This window comes from Hypanus sabinus, chromosome 13 (genome assembly GCF_030144855.1).
Source record: "Hypanus sabinus isolate sHypSab1 chromosome 13, sHypSab1.hap1, whole genome shotgun sequence".
In the NCBI taxonomy this organism is placed as follows: Eukaryota; Metazoa; Chordata; class Chondrichthyes; order Myliobatiformes; family Dasyatidae; genus Hypanus; species Hypanus sabinus.
In genome coordinates, this window is record NC_082718.1 from 81,275,291 (window position 1) to 81,297,501 (window position 22,211).

General features: G+C 38.6%; 1 protein-coding gene across 5 annotated transcripts in view; it reads left to right on the plus strand.

Moving 5' to 3' along the window:
* LOC132404055 (protein-tyrosine sulfotransferase 2-like) overlaps positions 1–22,211 on the plus strand; it is an 84,752-nt gene that overhangs the window by 43,795 nt on the left and 18,746 nt on the right. For 3 of the 5 annotated variants that reach the window (XR_009515415.1, XM_059988034.1, XM_059988037.1), the window contains exon 2: positions 13,042–13,147. The gene's annotated coding sequence lies outside the window, so the exon portion shown is untranslated. Of the gene's footprint in view, positions 1–234; positions 320–1,220; positions 1,239–13,041; positions 13,148–22,211 lie in introns of those variants that run through there. The other 2 variants (XM_059988035.1, XM_059988036.1) reach the window with 2 other exon arrangements.

The window sequence follows — 22,211 nt, forward strand, 5'->3', positions numbered from 1 at the left end:
AGTGTTTCGTAAGTAGCCGAGCAGCTACCGCACTGCGATCTACTGAAACAAACTTTTATCGGGTCGGGCCCACTCCCTGTCACACCCCTCACTTATCGCTGTATTCCAGTCGTGTTTAACACCCTCCCCCCACGTCAGCTGGTCCGCAAGAATAATAATATTAAACTGGTCCGCGGTGCAAAAAAGGGAGGGTACCCCTGGTGTTTATACATTATTTCTGCTTCTGGGTTGCAGGGTTTTACTTCTGGTCTTTTCTGCCCTGGTGCGCATGCGCGTAACTAATCGATCTGGGGTCGATCTCGCCTTCACTAAGACTGAGGTAGGGGATCTTGGGCTTAAAAAGGTTGGTGACCACTAGCCTAATGTATTGTATGGAAGTACAAGATAATACTGATGCAGACATGTTTTATACATTTAACAAGATGCTTTATCATTAGTTTTTCAATGTATGTCGTCAGTCGGGTAATACTGTCCGTGAACTCCCTGTTGGTTGCCTCCATATGCTTCAGTTTGTTTTTGTTTTAAGTCCTCCTGTGCGACAGCCAACAGCTGTCCGTCGTTTAAGATTTTCTAGTCTGTAACTGGACAAATGTGCAGTAAGTCTTTCATGGCGGGACTCGACACCAAACACGTTGCTAATTTCCAGTAGATGTGTCCTGCTCATATGCAGTAGGAGGAGATTTGCCAAAATATCTGTTTCAATGTGGACATAGATAGTTTTAAAAACGCATAGTGTGGACGCCTATCGTTTTTATACAAACCGGCGTTTTCAAAATTATCCAGTCTAGTGTGGACATAGCCTAAGATGCTGACTTTCTTTCCTCCGTTAACACTGTTAGCATCACAATATAACTCTATTCTTTCAGTATAAGATGCCCAGTCTTCAATGCCACTATCAAATGGTTCCAATTAACGCCAACCTTGTTATGTTAATTTGGCCTCAGCCCCTTGTTAATTTAGCCCTGATCCTTTGTTTTCTTTTTAACTCATGTGACCTTTTTTTGCTAGCATCCTGAGCATACTCGGCTAGATGTGTGTGACGCTCCCTTTTTTCCCTTCTGGGGCAGGCAGCCCCTCAGCCCCTGGGGTCAGCGCTAGCTGTGGTCTCTTGGTCTCCTGATGTGCTGCCACTCCAACTGTCTCCGATTTCTTTGGGACTGCCACGACCTCGCCCACTTCTTGGCTCGTACCTTGCGCTCTTCTTCCACGTGCCGTTCTCAAATAAACACAGTGTTCAGGTACAATGTAGGTTCATTAACCTCATCGCCAATTTGTTATATATGTGGCCATTTACATAACAATATCATTAATAAAAACGCTAGAGACTGGAGCTAAGTTAACAGGGCTTTTTACTTATAGAACCTGAACTGAACACATATATACAGATCAATACACACCCAATAGCGCATGCTCAATAACGTGTTACTACGACATAAAATACGTAGTTCCCATATTATACAGTAGGCTATATGGTACACAAATCATGACTTTTTCTTTCATCTAACTGTAAATTGGAACTAAGATGTGTGACATGTTAAAAAGAATAACTTCAGAATATTATGATTAAATTAAGTGAAGGAAGGGTGGATCTTCAATTGAGGGAGTCCAGCAAAAATTTACCAGTTTGATCCTGAGTGTAGATTAAGCAGACAGTGTTTATGCTCTTTTTGTGTTTATTAGAACAAGAAGTGATCTAATTGAAGCATGCAAAATTCTTAATGGGACTTGACAGACTCTCTGCTTGGTTGGGGTCTCTTAATTCAGGAGTCACAGTTCAAATAAATGGTCAGGCATTCAAGTTAAAACTGAAAACTATCTTCCCCAGATGTTATCGTCTTTGGGATTTCACTGTAAAAGAGCCACAGAGACACAGTCACTGAGCATGTTTGAAACAAGTTTTTAGAAGGAATTCAAGGTATATGTCAAGTGGTACTGACAGTGCTCAGCCGTGATCTTACTGAATGGCATTGTAGGTACAAGGCTGTAACCAGCCTGATTCCACATATATTATCTTGTTTTCTAAGATCAGTTGTTTTCTCATCTATGCCCTATGTGCTGCTGTATAAGATATGAAGGAAGTTCCTTTTATATAAAGTATGGTACCTTTCTGGAATGTTCATCTACCCTCATGCATTTAATCAACTCTGTCAAAAGCATGCTTTTGTTCTTTAATTGGTGCTGTTTAAGGGAATCACAGAGCAGTGACTAAATTACTCCACTGGCAATCTGCAAAGATGGATCCGAGGAAAAAAGATCTGGTAGTTTAAGTTTAGATAATGAAATAATCTACAAGAATGAATACTTTTCAGTAATTAAGAGATTGTAGCCACTATATTATCATAAATCTTATTTGTTCAACTAATGGAAAATAAAACTGTTCTTTTCCTCACTATCCTATCTATAACTCTAGTTAGGGTTGACCTCTTAGCTTTAAGTAACGGAGCAGATTTTTTCACTTGGGCCTGACTGCTGCAACAAGCCATAGTAAAATAGTATTGACACTGAATATTTTGATAATTTCTGTCTATTTCTTCATTAATATTGCATTTGTTTCACGCATAAATGTAAATTGATTTTAACCAATAGAAATCGAAGGACTTGTGTAATAAGCATGGCTTTTTAAATATCTTAGATGTTTTCTAACAGATTTTAATCTATAGGGGATGTTCTTCGATCTTAAATACTCTAGCAGTATTCATGGTTCAGCATGGGAATAAAAAAGGTACATTTCTAGTCCTGCATTTTGGAAGTTCAGGAGATCAATTGTGTGTTTTTGAGATGTACTTGCATCTGTAGGGGAATGAAGTACCCAATTTACACACACTGGGATCTGTGAGGTAAAGATCCTATCATCTCAAGTAGAAATTATTTTTGTAGTGAGAAGACAATGGACCACCAGGTAAGTGAGACTAATGTAGATAATATGATAGTTGCCATGGACATGGTGGTCAAATAACCTGTTTCTGTGCTGTACTGCTCTAATTCTCTATCTGCTGTGGCAGTGCTTTTGAGAAGGAATATCTATTTCACATAGGATGTGAAGGCTGTTTCATGCTTCATTCTCCAGAATGAGACTTGATCCAAAACATTTTTATCATAAAACTAAAAGAATAGAAGTGGATAAAGTGTTAATATTTTAGGTCTATAAACTTTCATAACCTGAATAACTTGAATATTTATAGTTTTTTTGCTTTATTTCATACTTCCAGTATTTCTCATATGTGTCCTTGAACTTTCTGATTTAAATGAGAGATCTGACAGTTTGAAACAATTGTGGAAATAATTGTGTTCTTGTTGACCATCCAGTCTCACTTAAGATGTTTGTAAAGACATGTTAGCCATTAAATACTGAAGAGGATTTGCTCTCTTTTTACATTAGTTATTTACTTATAATTGTAATTTATATTTTATATGTATTACATTGTACTGCTGCCACAAAACAACATACTTCACAACATCTGCCAATGATATTAAATCTGATTCTGAGTTTTATGTGCATATGTCTGACCGGATGATTGCAGTATATGAATGGTATCAACATATGGAAGATGTACCTCATTATTTAGTGAGAGAATAATATTAGGAGTTAAAAGACATATTCAGCCTGAATTGGTCTATTCTTGGTGACCAGGTTTGTTTAATATTGGGCACTAAACGTGAGCTGAAACATTTATACAACAGAGTTTGAATCTGCAGTCTTTCTGAAATGTATAACAGCACATCATATGTGACATTTACCAAAAATAAACAGGGTGTTTTTAATGTATTTTGTTTGGAAGTTGTGAAAATTTTTGATATTTTACAAAATATAAAATTATGTAATATTGTATGGGAGAAGTACATTTAAAGTTTGTTTTCCCAGCTGGATGATAGGAGCTGCACAGAAAAGCAAAACTATAATTCTGCTGTTGAGGAAATTTAGAGGAAATGTATGCAAATCTATTTAAAAATAAATTCACCATAAATTGATGAGAACAGACAAAGAAGGAGTTGATTTGGAAAGAAAAGTCACAAATGAAATCAGAACATATTTTGAAAATACCTGAAATCTAACAAGTGAATCAAATTCTGCTTATGTGACAGAATGATTTAAAAAGTTGAGTACTTCCCTGTAATTGAAAATAGTTTGTTTTTCTATTGTGTTTAGAAATGTGTCTCACTGAAATGTTGATACTGTAGGGACTTCCTAGATTTTTAAAGGTAACTTTTCATGAAAAGCTACAATGAAGCTTTCTTGCTAGCCTGCTGCCTTGAACGTAAGTAGGAAAAAATGCTGTAAATCTGATGATTTAGGGTAGTAAGGACCCATGAGCAAATAGAAAATGATTTTTAAAAAAATATTATTACTAATCTACCTTTAATTGCAATATTAGCCATATATTTAGATTAAACCAAATATGGTATTATTGCCCTTTTAAAAAAATGCTATAAAGACATGGGATATTTTCTAGATTGTTAGCAATGTTGTAGGAGATGCAAGCTTTTTTGATTAAATACTTATGTAGTTTGCTGCACTACAAACAGTAGCAAGATTAAAAAGTATATTAAGGACAACAGCTGTGTTTTTGACCTTGAAGAGGATTTGGTGTACAGGATTGCAGAGAAAGGCTTCTGTATTTATCTATCTATCATCTTATTTGGAACTATTCAATGTGTACTATTTTAACATAATTCAATATTTATTATAAATAATAGGGTTGGTATTTTGTATGTATCTTGAGGAAGGCAGGAATCTCTGTTGCTTAGTAAACTCTTCAATTTTTATCCAGGTCTGAGGTCAATCTTCAAATTTTTTTCCCTAACCAAAGTCTGTGTTAAGGATGATGGGAAGGTAGCGAAGAATTTCCCTAATATTTAATGTGGCCAAGTGGTTAATATTTTCCTGGTTCTCACTCTCAAATTTTGTAGTGTAAGGGCAGAATGATGATGAGGGGGCAAGTTACTCAATGACCTTTGTCTTCTAGATGTTGAAATAGAAGGGCTATCCTTTACCATACTTCAGTGAATGAGTTGACAATAGCTTAGAGCTCAACTTCCAATAATGTATCTGTCATCTGTTTACTGTAGTTCAACTACTGGGATTGGGTGACCAAGTTCTGAAGTATAGGTGCTTTATGTTAAATTGTTTCCTATCAACTCCACTCCTGCAGGAAATTTATTGGAGATGAAGTGCAACATTGTGGCAAGTAAATTTATGTCAAGTGTTGGGGGCCATAATTCAGCCATGTTTGACATCAATGTTTACTGAGATTTGTTCTGATCTAGACCCCTGGCTAGCATGCTTTTCTTGGAGTTGTCACATGGTGCCCGTAATGCCCATTGTGCCTTTGGATGAACAGACTCTGCACTGAAATTTAACAAGCAGCTTTTTGGCAACCAGAAAGAACCATTCAGAATGATCCTGGCTTTACTGTGACAGATAACAGGGATATCCACTATAGTTACCAGTGTTGAACTTGTTTTCTTTCTTGAAGATAGTCATGATTGCAGTATCACTGATGGCCCCTCATATATGCATCTCTTCCCGAATATTGGTGAAGAGACACTGGATTTGTGATTGAAACTGTTCAAGTATTGACTGGGAAAATGCTCTGCTCAAATGCTCTGCTCTTAAGGCTACATTGCAGTTTGTTCCTTAAAATAAATAATTTATGTTAGATCTAAGTCAGTTTAATATTCCTTTCAAGTACTGATCTTGAAACTGCTGGTTCCTTAATACAAATTTCTTATGTTAGCCTCTCATTTTGTTAGCCATGTTGAGAGAGTGTTTAGCAAATCTAGTGGGCCTTTGAGCTTTATTAATAAAAGCTTTTATGTGCAAAATTTGAAACTTCTATAAATACTTCCAGTTATGAACTAGCCAGAGTTCTATAAAGCTTCAATCTCCCACTTCCTCTCAGGGCTCAATTCTGGTAACAACATGTTTCAGGAAGGATATAAAGGTTCTGAAAGAGATACAGAAAAGACCGAAAAGGGAATGGTTCCCAGGCCAAGGAAATTCAGCTGCAGAAGTTGAGATTTTTCTGCTTGGAACAAAAGTGAGGTGAAAAGTTTGGAGGTATATACAAAATTGAAAGAAGTTTAAATACAGTAAATATGATTTCTTCAGCACATAGTTCCAGGACCATGACATACAGATTTAAATTGATAGACACAGTGGATTGTAGAAGTGGCATGTAATTGTAATCTGAAAGTTGGTTATCTCCCAAATGATGAGGAGATGTGATTTCAGTCTTTTCATATGAGAATTTGATGGGCATGAGGGAGATTACTCCTATGGGAAATATCTGGGGATTGAGACCGATTGAATTGCTCTAGTGAGCTGGGACTGATTTAAAGAGCAAATGACCATAGTAATTCTATGATTTCAAATTGATGAAACAAATCAGCAAAAATCTCACTTTCTTTTGCATTCACTGTATGCAAATAAGTGTTCCTCTGGATGAATTCAAATATTTAACTCAATTTTTAAAATTGTTAATGGTGTTTTTTCTTTTCATTTCTAGAGGTATAGAAAATAAGAGCAGGGTTGAGTTGTTTAGGCTGTGTAAGGCACTCATGAGACCACACTTGGAGTATTATGTGCAGTTTTGGGCTCCTTATTTTAGAAAGGACATACTGACATTGGAGAGGGTTCAGAGAAGAGTCACGAGAATGATTCCAGGAATTAAAGGGTTACCATATAAGGAAAGCCTGGCAGCTCTTAGGCTGTATTCCCTGGAATTCAGGAGAATGGGGGGGGGGGGGGGGGGGAATCTCATAGAAACATTCCAAATATTAAAAGGCTTGAACAGATTAGATATGACAAATTTATTTCCCATGGGAGGGGAGTCTAGGACAAGAGGGTATGACTTCAGGATTGAAGGATGTCCATTTAGAACAGAAATGCGGAGAAATTACTTTAGTCAGAAGGTGGTAGATCTGTGGAATTTGTTGCCACGAGTGGCTGTGTAGGCCAAGTCATTGGGTGCATTTAAGGCAGAGATAGATAGGTTTTTGATTAGCCAGGATATCAAAGGGTATGGGGAGAAGACAAGGGAGTTGGGATGATTGGAAGAATTGGATCAGTCATGATTGAGTGGCAGAGCAGACTTGATGGGCCAAATGGCCTACTACTTCTCCTGTATCTTATAGTCTTATGGATTCAACTTGTAGTAGGACTCCCAAGACCCTCCAGTGTTGGGCATGGAAAAAAGATTGCCTAGCTGACAAGAAATAGTAGCTGTAAGTAGGTCAGTAGTACAGTAAGTGGTATGCCTCAAGATCATACTGGGGCTGACCTCAACCATTACTGGACGAAGGCACACAAAATACGATTGATATATTTTCTGGTGATGCAAGGGTAGAATTGGATGCAAATTTGGAAGGGGAAAGGAGGGCAGAAAGAATTACAGTTAGATTGAGTGGGGAAAGCTCTGATAAATGAGGTATAATTTGGGAAAACATGGAATTATTTTTACAGGAAAAATTAAAATAATGCATATTATCTGATAGTGAGAGGATTTTCTGATATCTGGGTGTCCTTGTGCATGATCTGCAAAAGGGTTATTATGCAAATATGCCAAATTATTTCAAAAGATAACTGCTTATTCTCAGAGAGAAGGAGTAATAAAAGTAAGGCAGTGATACTTAAATTACAAAATGGTACTGATGAGAATATTTTGAGAGTGAAGAGGGCCTCTGTCAGTCAGAGTTGATAATGGATATTTTGTCCTAGCTGTCTAGATATGCAAGCCCGGGCAGTACGACGTGGAGAGCAAACTGTTGTCCATGTAGCAAGCTCCCCCTCTCCACACGTCTGATGTTCCCAAAGGAATGACAGAGACTGATACAGTTTGGCACCAGTGGTGCCATAGAATTGCCAATCAATGTTGAACTCAATGTAGGACTGCCTTAGTCAAGTCGTTTCACTTTTATTGTCATTTCGACCATAACTGCTGGTCGAAATAGTAAAAATGAGGCAACGTTTTTTCAGGACCATGGTGTTACATGACACAGTACAAAAACTAGACTGAACTATGTAAAAAAACAACACAGAAGAAAAAAACTACACTAGACTACAGACTACCCAAGACTGCATAAAGTGCACAAAGTGCATAAAGACTCCAGTTCTGGATTTTTCCCTCTGAGTTTACTCTCAAAGGCTTCCCCATGAGTGGGTATAGCCGCAAGGCAGTGAAGGTTTCAGATCAGAGTTTTCCTTCTTGATGAGCTGCCAACAGCTAATGAGCCCCATCTACACAAAGCAATTGGTTTTAAGGCACCAGTTACCTGCCTTTGCTGTTTCTCCTGGCAGTAGAAATAGCTCCATGTGGCTTAGTAGCTAAGCCACACGTGAAGGCCAGGAGCTGGACTTGGTTGTTAGAGGCTATTTGAGGTACAATGACATTGGGAGCATTTATTAGGTAATGGGATGTCCCCATTACCACCCCTGTCTATAACAACCTTAAGGAGCCATTGTGGGATTACTGAGTGTAATATTAGTGTCTTACTTAAGAAACATAAAACAATCCAGCATAGGCTTAGGCCCTTCAACCCACTATGTCTGTGCCAATATAAAGTAATCCCATCTCTCCGCACATTCCTTGTCTGTTCATGTGCCAATCTAAACACCTCTTGAACATTGTTATTGCATCTGCTCCCACCATTGCATCCTAGGCACCTACCACACTCTGCGTAAAACAAAAGCTTAACTTAAAAATCATCTGTAAGCTTTTCCCTCTCACCTTAAAGCCAAGCCCTCTAATATTTGATACTTTGGAGAAAAGATTGTATATCTATGTTCATCATCTATATACTACTAAAACTCTCATGCTCATGCTCTGTCTGTTTGCGACCTCCAATTAGCGCAAACAGTGCATTACAGCGGCACTATTTTTGGCTAACTGGACTTAAAATGCGCTAACTTACAGAATGCAGGCAAAATTCAGAGTTAAAACAACACACACAAAATGTTGGTGGAAATCTCTCAGTATCTTTCCTTTCAGTTAGTCCTGACGAAGGATCTCAGCCCGAAACATCGACAACGCTTCTCCCTATAGATGCTGCCTGGCCTGCTGTGTTCCACCAGCATTTTGTGTGTGTTATTTGAATTTCCAGCATCTGCAGGTTTTCTCATGTTTGCTCTTAAAATTCAGAGTTATGTATTTGTATAAAATTGTTCACTCGCCAAAATCAATTACCCCATTTTTACCTGATCATGGAAATTGGGATACGACACCAAGACACATGTGCATGACCAGCCTCAGCTGTGCCTTATGATGCTCACAGAGCTGATTCCACTTTTGAGTGATTGGACAATTTTTGTAGTGAATAGAGAAGACAAAATCACACAGTATTTGACAGGCAGATATATCGGGCCTTCTGAAGCTGTCAGATTGATACTTGGATTTCCAATTCACACAAGGGAACCAGCCATTTTTCGCCTTCAAGTGCACCTTCACCAACAGCATCAAGTATTCTTTCGAGATAATGCTGCTGTGCAACTGAATAATGATATGGCAAGAACCTCTTTAACGGAATTCATGGATCTTTGCATTCATGATCCATTTGCAAGAATCCTGTAGTATGCAGATATTCCTAGATTCTACACTTGGACTAATAAGAGATGGGAAAGAAGGAGAATGGGGAAGAGAGTGGAGGAGTACTCCGGGATTTTTGAAGCAAATGTTTTGGGTGGAGTGTATACCGTTTCTCCACAAAGTGGTGACCTCTACTATTTGAGACTTCTTCATCACATAAAGGGACCAGTATCTTTTGAATCATTGAAAACACATGATGGAGATATCCTTCCATCCTTCAAAGACGTCTGCAGAGAGAGAGAGAGAGAGAGAGAGAGAGAGGATTGTTGCAAGCTGACAATCATTGGCAGCAAACTATGGAAGAAGCAGAGAGAACAAGAATGCCCAGAGCAATGAGAGATTTGTTTGTTGTCTTACTAACAAACATAGAAATCAACAATCCACTGCAATTATGGAACCGGTTCAAGAATGCAATGTCTGAAGATTTCTTACAATTGGAGGAGAAAACTATCAATGATCCTGATATCATGATTGATGAGAGGCATCATGGAGAAGCTTTTCTGTATTTCCTGGAGAAACTTGAGAACTTGGGCAAAACTTGCTAACACCAAAAAACGGTTCAATTACTGAAGTGCTGGCAATCTAGAATTACTGCATGAACTGCAATGCAACAGAGATGAACAACAGGAACTTGTTTCACAAAAGGAGCCCCTATTGAATAATAAGCAAAGAGAAGTGTATGAATATGTATGTGACTGCTTGGAAAGGAATCTCTCTTCAATGATTTTCATTGATGCACCAGAAGGAACGGGCAAGACATTTATCATCAACTTGATCCTCGCTAAATTTAGAGGAGATGGAGGTGTTGCTATTGTTGTAGCATCATCAGGTATTGCAGTGACATTGATGCTTCGTGGTAGGACAGTGCATTCAAGATTCAAAATACCCCTCAAAGTCAATGAAGATGCCCTTTGTAACATTGATTAAAATCACCAATACTGCAAATTTACTCCAAAATGTGAGGCTTATTGTCTGGGATGAGTGCTCCCATAATTAGGAGGGAGAGCTTTGAAGCTGTGGACCAGACTCTTTGTGATGTATGCAGCAAGAATGAGGCCTTCGGGGGTATTTTAACCATTTGCTGTGGCGATTTCTGTCAGCTTCTACCAGTTGTGAAACGTGGAAATGATGCTGATGTGGAGAATTTGTATATAAAAAAAAACCTACTTATGGAGAAGCTTCATCAAGTTTCAATTGAAGAGGAACATGCAATTAAGTGAGGGAGAAGGACGATATTGTGAGTCCTTATTGGATGTTGGAGAAGACAAGATTGAGAAAAATGAAAAAGATGTAATCGAGTTACCTGAAGATCTGATTCTGCCAGCAAAAACTATGGAAGAATGCATTGATTTCATCTACCCGACATTCGACAATCCTGCAGAACTGTTCTCAAGGAATTCTATCTTGGTTCCTCTCAATGAAATGATGCGAAAAGTAAACTTCACATGCATTAGATGCTTCCCTGGAATCATGAAAGAATACTGTTCCTTCAATGCCCTAAGTGAAGGAGCTAACGCCACTTACTTTCAACAGAATTCCTTGATTCGGTCGAACTCTCTGGGTTGCTGCCACATAAACCGGAATTGAAGAAGGGATCTCACATCATTTCAGTGAGGAACTTGGATCCACCAAGGCTTTGCAACGGAATGCGAATGATGGTGGAAGAACTGCACGACAATCTCATTGTAGCAAAGATAAACATTGGTGCGTTCAATAATGACATTGTCATGATCCCAAGAATTACTCAGTTTATCAGAAGGGGAAGATGTCCCTCTTCAGTGGAGCCAGTTCCTGATACAGTCATGCTTTGCTATGACTATACATAAGGCGCAAGGCCAAACCATGGAGAATGCGTTGATTTATCTGGAGAAACCGGTATTCCAGCATGGTCAGCTGTATGTGGCTTTAAGCCTGGGAAAAAGAAATGAAAAGATTAGAGTGTTCTTGAAGGGTGACAGATGAACCAGAAATATTGTCATCAAAAGTGTATTTCGTTAAACGAGGAGGAGCTATATTTGTCTTGCTACGCATCTTTATTCTTTAATAAACTGAGTTTTTCTTCTTTAATTTCCAAAGCACATCACATCAGACTGCACTACCTTTCTCTCAAAGGGTGCCCCAACAAGTCACCCAGTTGTCTAGTAATTTCATAAACCTAACCAGGTCTCCCCTCAACCTCTCAGAGAAAGCAATACAACTTTATCCAACTGGAAATGGCATGTGATTGAATTTCTCAACAATTGTGTTTCCACAAATGGAGAAGAGCAAGGCTAAACATTATGAATATATGTTAAGAATTTTAGTAGAGAATTAGGACAAAAATTCTTTACTCAGAGTAGACTAGATATACTTCTGAGAATACGTACACAACACTGGAAGAACTAAGCAGGTCAGGCAGCATCCTTGAGAAAAGAGTAGTCAACGTTTTGGGCTGAGACCCTTCATCAGGAACGTTGGCTACTTTTTTCTCACGGATGCTGCCTGACCTGCTGAGTTCTTCCAGCATTGTGTACGTATTCTTTGATCCACAGCGTCTGCAGTTGTATTTTTTGTGTTTAGATATACTACTTTCTACTTATTGAGATACATCATAGAATAGGTCCTTCTGGCCCTTCAGGCCCCACCACCCAGTAACACCCGATTTAATCCTAGCTTAATCACGGGATAATTTACAATGAACAATTAACCTACCAACTGGTACGTTTTTGGACTGTGGGAGGAAATTGGAACACCCAGAGCAAAACCCATGCAGTTACAGGGAAAACAAACAAACTCCTTACAGACAGTGGAGGGAATTGAAACTGAGTCACTGGTACTGTAAAGTGTTGTGCTAACTATTAAGCTCATTCCCATTAAGAGGAGTTGAGTTGAATAGATGGAGCCAGGGTAAGCAAATACAGGAAAAGGGAAAAGAGGATAAGATAATTGAGTTGGAAGAGAATGGACTTTAGGGAAGCATAAATGATGATATGGTTTGGTTGTGCTGCTTGACTTGTTTGTATACAAGGTATGACTCTAATTCTGGACTTTTCCATGAAAAACATTCTGATGATAAAACTATAATTAAAACAAATGGTACATCTTCACTCCCATTGTCATTTCCTTATGACACAAGGAAACATAATTGCTGGAAATGTTTAGCAGACTCAGTGAGGTTTACCACAGATTTTTACAAAGTTATCCAGAATAATACCACTTGTCACAGGGGAGAAGTCCGTGGAAATTAAAGCATGTTTTTATATGATTAAAATGACTGACACTTAACATTACCACAAATGTTCAAATTTTTCCTAACAAATGGGTAAAATGTCCATAAGTTTTACATTGAGACAAAAGGAACACTATTCCAGTTTCGACAATTTTAAGTAAATTGTCATTATTGTTCAATGGCTATTTGCTTTAGAGATTGTTACTCAAGCTGACTCCTTTTAGTTACATATGTTGTGTTTCTTCTTCCCAGGTCTTCATGCATGGTTTACATTTATGGATGGAAACGAAGACTCTGAGATGCCAAAATGATAATTTTACAATGCAAAATAAAATGGTACAAATGCTGCGTCTGTAAGGTATGAACTGAAATTTGTTAAATATAGTTATTTGTTTGGAGACTGCACAAGGTTATGGATTCAGATATTATTGCAGATATTTGGGCACATAATCTGCGCCATCTGCCTTCTCACTCTAGCCTTTTCATGAACTGTTTAGAATTTCCAATGATCGCAGCTTTATTGCTGTTAGCTCCTCTAACTCTTCTCCAAATAATGTAAATAAAAATGATCTGCACCATACTCCAATTAGTGCAAATGACCACTTTGCATTTTTGAATTCAGAATCAGAATCAGGTTTATTAATACCTGATGTGATGTGATGTGAAATTTGTTAACTTAGCAGCAGCAGTTTGATGCAATACATAATATGGAAGAATAAAAAACAAAATAAAAAATAATAATAAATAAGTAAATTAATTGCAGTATATGTATATAGAATAGATTAAAAATTGCGCAAAAAACAAATAATATATATTTTTTAAAGTGAGGTAGTGTTCAAGGGTTCAATATCCATTTAGGAATCAGATGGCAGAGGGGCTGAAGCTGTTGCTGAATCGCTGAGTGTGTGCCTTCAGACTTCTGTACCTCCTATCTGATGGTAACAATGAGAAAAGGGCATGTCCTGGGTGCTGAAGGTCCTTAACAATGGATGCTGCCTTTCTGAGATATCGCTCCTTGAAAATATCCTGGGTACTTTGTAGGCTAGTACCCAAAGTGGAGCCAACTAAATTTACAACCATCTGCAGCTTTTTTCGGTCCTGTGCAGTATCCATCCCATATCAGATAGTGATGCAGCCTGTAAGAATACTCTTCACAGTCCATCTCTAGAACTTTTTGAGTGTATTTGTTGACATACTGTTAACGAACCCCATAACTGGGTTACTTACCAGCAAAGATAGAAGTGTCCATTGAAGTCTGATGATACTATTTTTAACAGTATTTATTAGCAAAAACACACAAAAATAATATCAATGCAAATATACAGATAATATACGTCGTCAATACTAAACTTAGAAGTGCGGGTATAATAATAATAAGAAATAAGCTCTGTCGTTGTCTAGGGGATAATGAATTGTCCGATGGAAATATAAAGTTCGCTGCAGTTCACACAGGCTGCCGTCGTTTGTTTGTCGCTGTACTGCAATTGTTGGGGAGAGAGAGAGAGATAGGAGAATGGAACAGTTACCGCTATGGGTTTTTCCATCCTTCCTTTATGATTTCGATCCATTGGTGTCTTTTTGGTGTGGCCGTTCAAGTGTGACCTCTCCTTTAGCTAAACCGTTCTTCCATGATGAGCCCGCCACCCAGGCAAGGGAGGACGCACACGAGCTCCCACCAGCTTTCGCTATAAAACGCTGTCATTGGATTTCTAGCGTTTCTCCTGGTGCGTCTAAAGGGGTGTTCCCCAGACCTGACTGTTATCCTCACTTACGGGATCTCAGATGTCAATCAGGTTGGGATGATGCAATCCCTCAACCAGACCACTCTGGTTGTCCCCTGAGGGGTTTCAATGAATAGTACAGTACTCAATACACAATTCCGCCTCCAAGAGACAATAGCAGTAGTCAGTGGTTCCGTTCTGCTTATGTCAGGAGACATTCCAAACCTTGTGTATTCTGCATCTCTCGCTCTCTCTCATGATGTGTATCTCTCTCATTTCCTGGGTCTTAGACCCGAAATAATAGCGATCTTGCGATTCTCAAAAAGGATGGGGCGACTTTGTACCCTTTGGCCCCTCAGAGTTGCTCCACATTCATAACAATACCAAATATCTTCTAACTCCTAGTGAAGTATAGCCGCTGTCTTGCCTTCTTTATAACTGCATCGATTATGTTGGGACCAGTTTAGATCCTCTGAGATCTTGACACCCAGGAACTTGGAAACTGCTCACTCTCTCCACTTCTGATCCCTCTGTGAGGATTGGTATGTGTTCCTTCATGTTACCCTTCTGGTACACAATCAGCTCTTACTGACCTTGAGTACAAGGTTCTTGCTGCGACACCACTCCACTAGTTGGCATATCTCGCTCTTGTACACCCTCTCATCACCACCTGAGATACTACCAACAATGGCTGTATCGTCAGCAAATTTATAGATTGTATTTGAGCTATGCCTAGCCACAGAGTTATGTGTATACAGGGAGTAGAGCAGTGGGCTGAGCATTCACCCCTGAGGTGCACCAGTGTTGATCGTGAGCGAGGAGGAGATGTTATGACCAATCCCCACAGATAGTGGCTTGCAGGGAGGTACAGAGGCCCAGGTTCTGCAACTTCTCAATCAGGATTGTGGCAATGATGGTATTAAATGCTGAGCTATAGTCTGATGAACAGCATCCTGACATAGGTGTTTGTGTTGTCCAGGTGGTCTAAAGCCGTGTGAAGAGCCACTGAGATTGCAGTTGCTGTTGACCTATTGTGGCAATAGTCAAATTGCAATGGGACCAGATCCTTGCTGAGGCAGAAGTTCAGTCTAGTCATGACCAACCTCTCAAAGCATTTCATCACTGTAAATGTGAGTGCTACCAGGTGATAGTTATTAAGGCAGCTCACATTATTCTTCTTAGGCACTTGTAGAAAGTATTATTTCAAAAGCACAGTGTTCTGGTTAGAATATGATTCAAGATTCACAGTGGAGATAGAAAAATGATGTTACATTGTCATATAATTGTAGAACTCTATCAAATCTCTAGAATATAAACATGAACAATTGGACTTAAAGTGGAGTTCTGTAGTTCAGTACAGCAATGTGCTCTGTAGTTCTGTCATAGTTCTGATAGAATAACAAACTCGTGCAAGCATTGATGTGCTGGCTCTTGATACGTAACATCAAAAGTGTAACCATCCCCTCAGTTATAATCAACAAGCTTCAGAACTTGGGCTTCTGCATCACCCTTGCTACTGGATCCTGGGCTTCCTCATTGGGAGCCCACATTCAGTGCAGATCAATAATACCATCTCCTCCTTGCTGACAGCCAACACAGTTAAGTTCTGAGCTCACTGGTGTACCCTCTCTACACTCATAAATGTGTGGCTAGGCACAGCTCAGTTGTCATCTATAAATTCACTGATGTTATCACTATTGTTGGCAGAATCTTAAATGGTGATAGAATGCATACAGAAGTGAGATAGATCGGTGGTTGAATAGTGTTGCAACAACAATTTGTAATCAATGTCAGCAAGACTAAGGAATTGATTGTGGAGTTCAGAAAGGGAAAGTCAGGAGAACAAATACCATTCCTCATCTAGTGGTTAACAGTGGAAAGGGTGAGCAGCTTCACATTTTGGATGCTAGTATCTCAGCAAATCTATCCTGGATCCCATACATTGAAGTAATTACATTGAAGGTACACCAGCAGCTGTGCATCATTAGGAGTTTGAGGAGATTTGATATGTATCTAGAAAATTTAAATGTACGATGGAAAGCCTTCTGACAGGTTACATTACCACCTAGTGAGGGACTCTAATGTATAGGATTGAAAGAGGCTGCAAAGAGTTGTAGACTCAGCCAGCTCCATCACAGAGTCAATAATCTGGGCTGGGTGATTGAGTTTGAGCAAGGGCTTGATGGAGTGTTAGGTAGAGGAGCTGGATGAGGATTGTTTGGTGTTGCATAGAGTCACTGTCATTTTCCTGGGAAGGCAAAGACTAATTGTAATGAATGATAAATTATTGGAACGCTGCAACACTCTGTAAACTGTCATACATGTTTAGTCATTGTCCTGTTGGCAACCATCTGAGTATCATCTGCAGAATTTGGTCTGTGTCTGCAGCTTGAACCAAGAGATTTGGATCTTGTTCCAACACAGGTACAGTTCAATCTTCTCATAAAATAATACCTTGTACAAAAAGAAACTTTTAAACCTGGCAAACATTTCATGAGTAAACCTATTCTTTGATTTCCAAAGACTATTCCAGGCAAAGTCTCACCTGAAGCACATGTGCTTCCCTTGCCATTTGTCCTACCTGTAAGTCTCTTTTACCTAGCATCACAGGTAGAGGTCTGGCCTCGGTTGCTCTTTATGTTGCTGTCTGAATTGGTGTCTATGAATACAAAATCAAATGCAACACGAGTGAATCTGCAGATGCTGGAAATAAATAAAAAACACAAAATGCTGGCAGAACTCAGCAGGCCAGACAGCATCTATGGGAGGAGGTAATAACGACGTTTCGGGCCGAAACCCTTCATCAGGGTTTACTTTGCAATAACAGGAACTTTTTAATTACTGTATGCCTCCAAGTTAACATAAATGTGAATTGGAATAGGCCATGTAAAAAGAATAAAAATTAATCCTAATTCTTTGTTCCTCAATATGCTGTTTCTAGAGATGTACAGTAGTTTGATTTGTGAAAAAGAATGCTGTATAACACCAAACAAAAGATGATATTGCTTGTTAAAGGAAGGGTTACTTCATTAATTCATCTGGCTACTTGCCACCACCATCACCATGATCAAGACTTTAAACTACAGATTTGCTTTGAATAATATATCTGTAAATACCTTTTGTTTCATGATAGTTTGCGGACACTATAGATCAATTTGAGCAAACAGAAGTGTTTTATCTATTTTCTTGTAGGTTTTTGAAAAGGGTGATTACAGATTATGAGTAATGCATTCATATTAGTTTATTCATGTACTGAAATAAGGCACTAAAATGTGCAAGCTGCAACTTGCATATTGTGGTATGTAGAGCAGAGGAACAGTATATCAAAATCTTCAATAGCTTCATTTCTACTCCTGGCTCTGATGTTAATCAAAGATACTCCATTATGAACATCACTACCTTCCTGCAGAGCTGAGGTGATTTGAGTACCAGTTTTTCTCAGATATTTCCTTTGAATAAGAGCCAGGCTTATGCCCAGTCTGCTAGTTCATATTATTTCCCTCCACTGTTTCAGCAGTGAAAGAGGCCATCTGGTCATTATACTTTGCTGTTTGTGAAGATATATGTAACTGTATATATTGGTTGGAGTAATTCCAACATTACAATAATGTCTTCCTGTCAGCACTCATGCACAATCAAGTACATAATCAAGTTAATGCAGAAGTATGAAATATTGCTTCAGCCTCATTTGGGGCATTGTGTCCCATTTTGTTTGCCACAGTATATAAAGTTTAAGGAGGCTTTGTATAGAGTAGGAAGAGATGTGCCAGGATATTGACTAGATTGGAGCCTATTAGCTGTAAGGAAATTTTGGACAAACTTGGATTATTTTGTCTGGAGTGTCAATAACTGCTGCATGACCTGATAGACATATATAAAACTATGAAAGGTATAGAACAGGTAGAAATTTGAAGTAAACATTCACAGTAGAACAAAGAAATACAGAATGAATAAAAAACTACACATAAAGACTGACAAACAACCAATATGCAAAAGAAGACAAACTGTGCAAATACAAACAAACACTGAACTCACTTTCAAAGACTCTACAACTCATGTTTTCATAGGTTGTGTTCAATGATCAGCTCAGAGTTGAGGTGAGGAAGTTATCCAGGCTGATTCAGAAGCCTGATAGTTGAAGGGTAGTAACAATTCCCAATCCCAGTGCTGTGGAGCCTCAGACTCCCATGCCTCCTTCCCAACACGCACAAAATGCTGGAGGAACTCAGCAGGCCAGGCAGCATCTATGGAAAATGATCAGTTCTGCTGAAGGGTTTCTGCCTGAAAAGTCAACTGTACTTTTTTCCATCGGTGCTGCCTGGTCCACCGAGTTCCTCCAGTACTTTGTGTGCTTTGCTCAGATTTCCAGCATCTGCGGATTTTCTCTTCTTCATGCCTCCTTCTTGATGGCAGCTGTGAAAAGAGAAGGACTCTTTCTTCCGAAGTGGGAATATCAAATATCAGAGAGCATAGTTTTAAACTGAGAGGAGGAAACTTTAAAGAAAATTTACTAGGTAATTTTTTTTCACACAGACTGCTAACTGCCAGGGAGACAAATAGCAACATTTAAGCTACACTTAGATAGGCACCTGAACAGGCAGGAAATTGTGGGATCCCTGTGCAGGCAGATGTATTTAATTTAGTATCATGGTTGTTGCAGACATGATGGGCTGAAATGCTTGTTCCCTTGTTGTATAGTTTTATGTTTCTGTTTTGTTCCTAACACTCTGCATTTAGTTTGTAAACATTTTTTTAATCACATTAATACCAGTGTGTGATCAATCAATAGGAGAGAAGCTTGAAGAATGATACCTCTGTCTCGTTTCATCACCACCTTGAAAAAGAAAGCATCTAGGAGGGTGTCAGTAGCTGAATATAATAATTTGGGAGATAAAAGTGGTGTATTTGGATCATTGTCCATGTATAATGGAAATGGAGCATCATGATTTACACAAAGGATAGTGGTAACTAACAGAAATGCAAACTCTTTGAAAACCAGTTGTTCTATTCGATTTTAGCCTGCCCTTATTACATGCGCTAACAGATAAAATTGAATTAATTTATATTGTACATAATGGCATTGAAATGTACACCATTTGTTCATTCAAATAGATTCAAAGATTCTGAGGATAGTAATTGAAGAAAGCCATTGATGCTTCATCCTTTCACAGGTGTCTGCAATGTAATATCACAGTTTCCTGATAGTAACCTGAAAAGAATAGATGTGAACTGTTAACTTTTATTTGTTGATGTGGGCTATAATTAATTTCACCCCAATTCTTGCAGAGTACTTGAATGAGACTAAAGGATGTTACTGTATTATGTCTCTAGTCTGAGCTAGATGCTGCCAGCAAAAGAAACCTTTGTATTTCTGCTGTTGAGCATGCTCAGGGATCTGCTTTGTTGTTTACGAAAACTATTATAATTGGATAGCCAACCAGAGTGTTGGCACTATCAGTACGTTGAAAGACTTGATTGCAGTACCCAATTGTCCAGGAAACCAAAGAAACATTCTGTTTTAAACTAATCTCAAATAGTGAAAATAGCTTTCCTGAGAGGTTTCTAATTAGCTCTAAATTTGTTCAAGGTTCACTTCAACAAATTATGAATCAAAAACATGTTGCTGCATCTGCTCTCTAATAGGGAAAGCACAAAAGTAATTTAAGGACTTGAAAATGATTCAACAAGAATTAATACATAATGTATATACTGTATATACTGTATGTATATACTGTAAGTGATGATCAATATTGAATCATATTGACAACCTAAACCCATTTGTTTTGCTTGATTGGTTATGAATAGTTCTTAAATACATCAGCATACAGATATGACATAAACAATGCTTTAATGTATTTGCATTGATTTTAAAATTGTATGAATGAATTGCATATTCTTTGTTAGTTTACATTTGTGCATCTGATAGAACTTCCTTTGTGTCCTCTAAAATTTAATTGATTTCATTCTTTTTGTGCCCTTTGAAGTGATTGCACATCAGTTAACTTTTCAGTAATTAACTGAGTTCAGATGGACAGATGAAAACCCAAATAGATTTTTTCTTGTATGTATTTAAATGTAAAAATTTGGAATTGTTGCATTAATTGACAGTGTTATGGAACTAAATCCAATCACCTGTTTAGCCTCGTCATTGGTATGTTTCTGGGAGAAGATCAGATACAATTTTTCAAGGGATGGGTGCCTTATCTTGGCCAGTAATTTCCACACTTATTTCTTGGCTTTTGCAGTACAGGCAGTCCCCGGGTAACGTATGACTTCCGTTCCTGAGTCCGTCTTTAAGTCGGATTTGTACATAAGTCGGAACAAGTACATCCGGTATTATTTAGCGTCAGTTAGTCAAACGTTTGTCTTAGTATATAGTATATATTTTACCTTTCTATGCATATAAAACACTTAAGAAACGTATGTATTCCAATAATTAAACCACTGCATTGCTTCGTAATAATTGTAGCTTTCATAGGGCAGGGCCTTTCACATGCTCCATTATTCTAACTTTATCCGTTATCCATTAAAATTGTTCCGAACGGTGACTGACTGTAGCCTAACACTTTTCCAATGACAGATGGCATTTCACCTCTTTCCAAATGCTTTATTATTTCCACTTTATTTTCAATCGCGATCACTTCCCGTCAATGGAACAGAAACACTGTGGGCGGTGGGTCCTGACCTGCGCCGGCTCCCAAAGTCCACTGGTTCCTAAGGACCACAGCACTAAGACAGGTTAAATGGGACAAGTGGGGGCTGTGCTGGGTTTGGGTAATTGATCCTCCACAATATTCCGTATGGGAATTTAAACTGGAGGTGGCAGTGTTTTTTTTAACGAGGTCGAGTTGTGAGCTCAACATCAATCTAGCACAGATGGTACGGGCAGTCACTGGATCGACATCAACCCGGCACGGGAGCAGTCTGTCACTAAAGCGAACTCAGGAACCTCTGTTCTCTAGCTCAGTGCTGATCTGACTGCACCACCACCAACTGGAAGGGGGGTGGGGGGGTGGGGGTCAGAGTGAATCTTACTAAGAAAAATTTAAGCCAATTACAAAGTTAAACATTCAACACAGTGTCAGCGGTAACAACTTAAAATGGCAGACAGCGTCGCGTTCCAACTTAAAATGGCGGACGGTGTTCTCCTTCCTTGGTTCATAAGTATGAGTTGTCCGTAAGTCAGACGTTCGTAACTCGGGGACTGCCTGTATTAGGAAAATGAAATGGGTATTCTATATTTTAATATGCTTTTGATATAAAATTTTCAATAACATTGCAGTGCAGATAATTGTTCCCCCTGGTTTTCACAGTAATTGAAAAGCTCTTGGGACTTCTGGTACCTGGTCACAAATTACAAATTACACCGGACAACAAAGATTTTGCTTCCTGAATACTTTTAGGTCCATCTTATGAATTTTGTGCTACTGATAATGAAAATCGCCATGAAATTTCCCTATCATGCACCATTTTTTAAAAATAAACTTATGTTTATTATTTCAATTCATAATTCAAGTCAATTAAAATGTTGCCTACAATGTAAAACTGATAAGCTTGAGCATGTAGATATTAAGAAAGATGTGCTGGAGCTTTTGGAAAGCATCGTTGGATAAATCACCAGGACTGGACGAAATGTACCCCAGGCTACTGTGGGAGGCGAGGGAGGAGATTGCTGAGCCTCTGTGATGATTTTTGCATCAT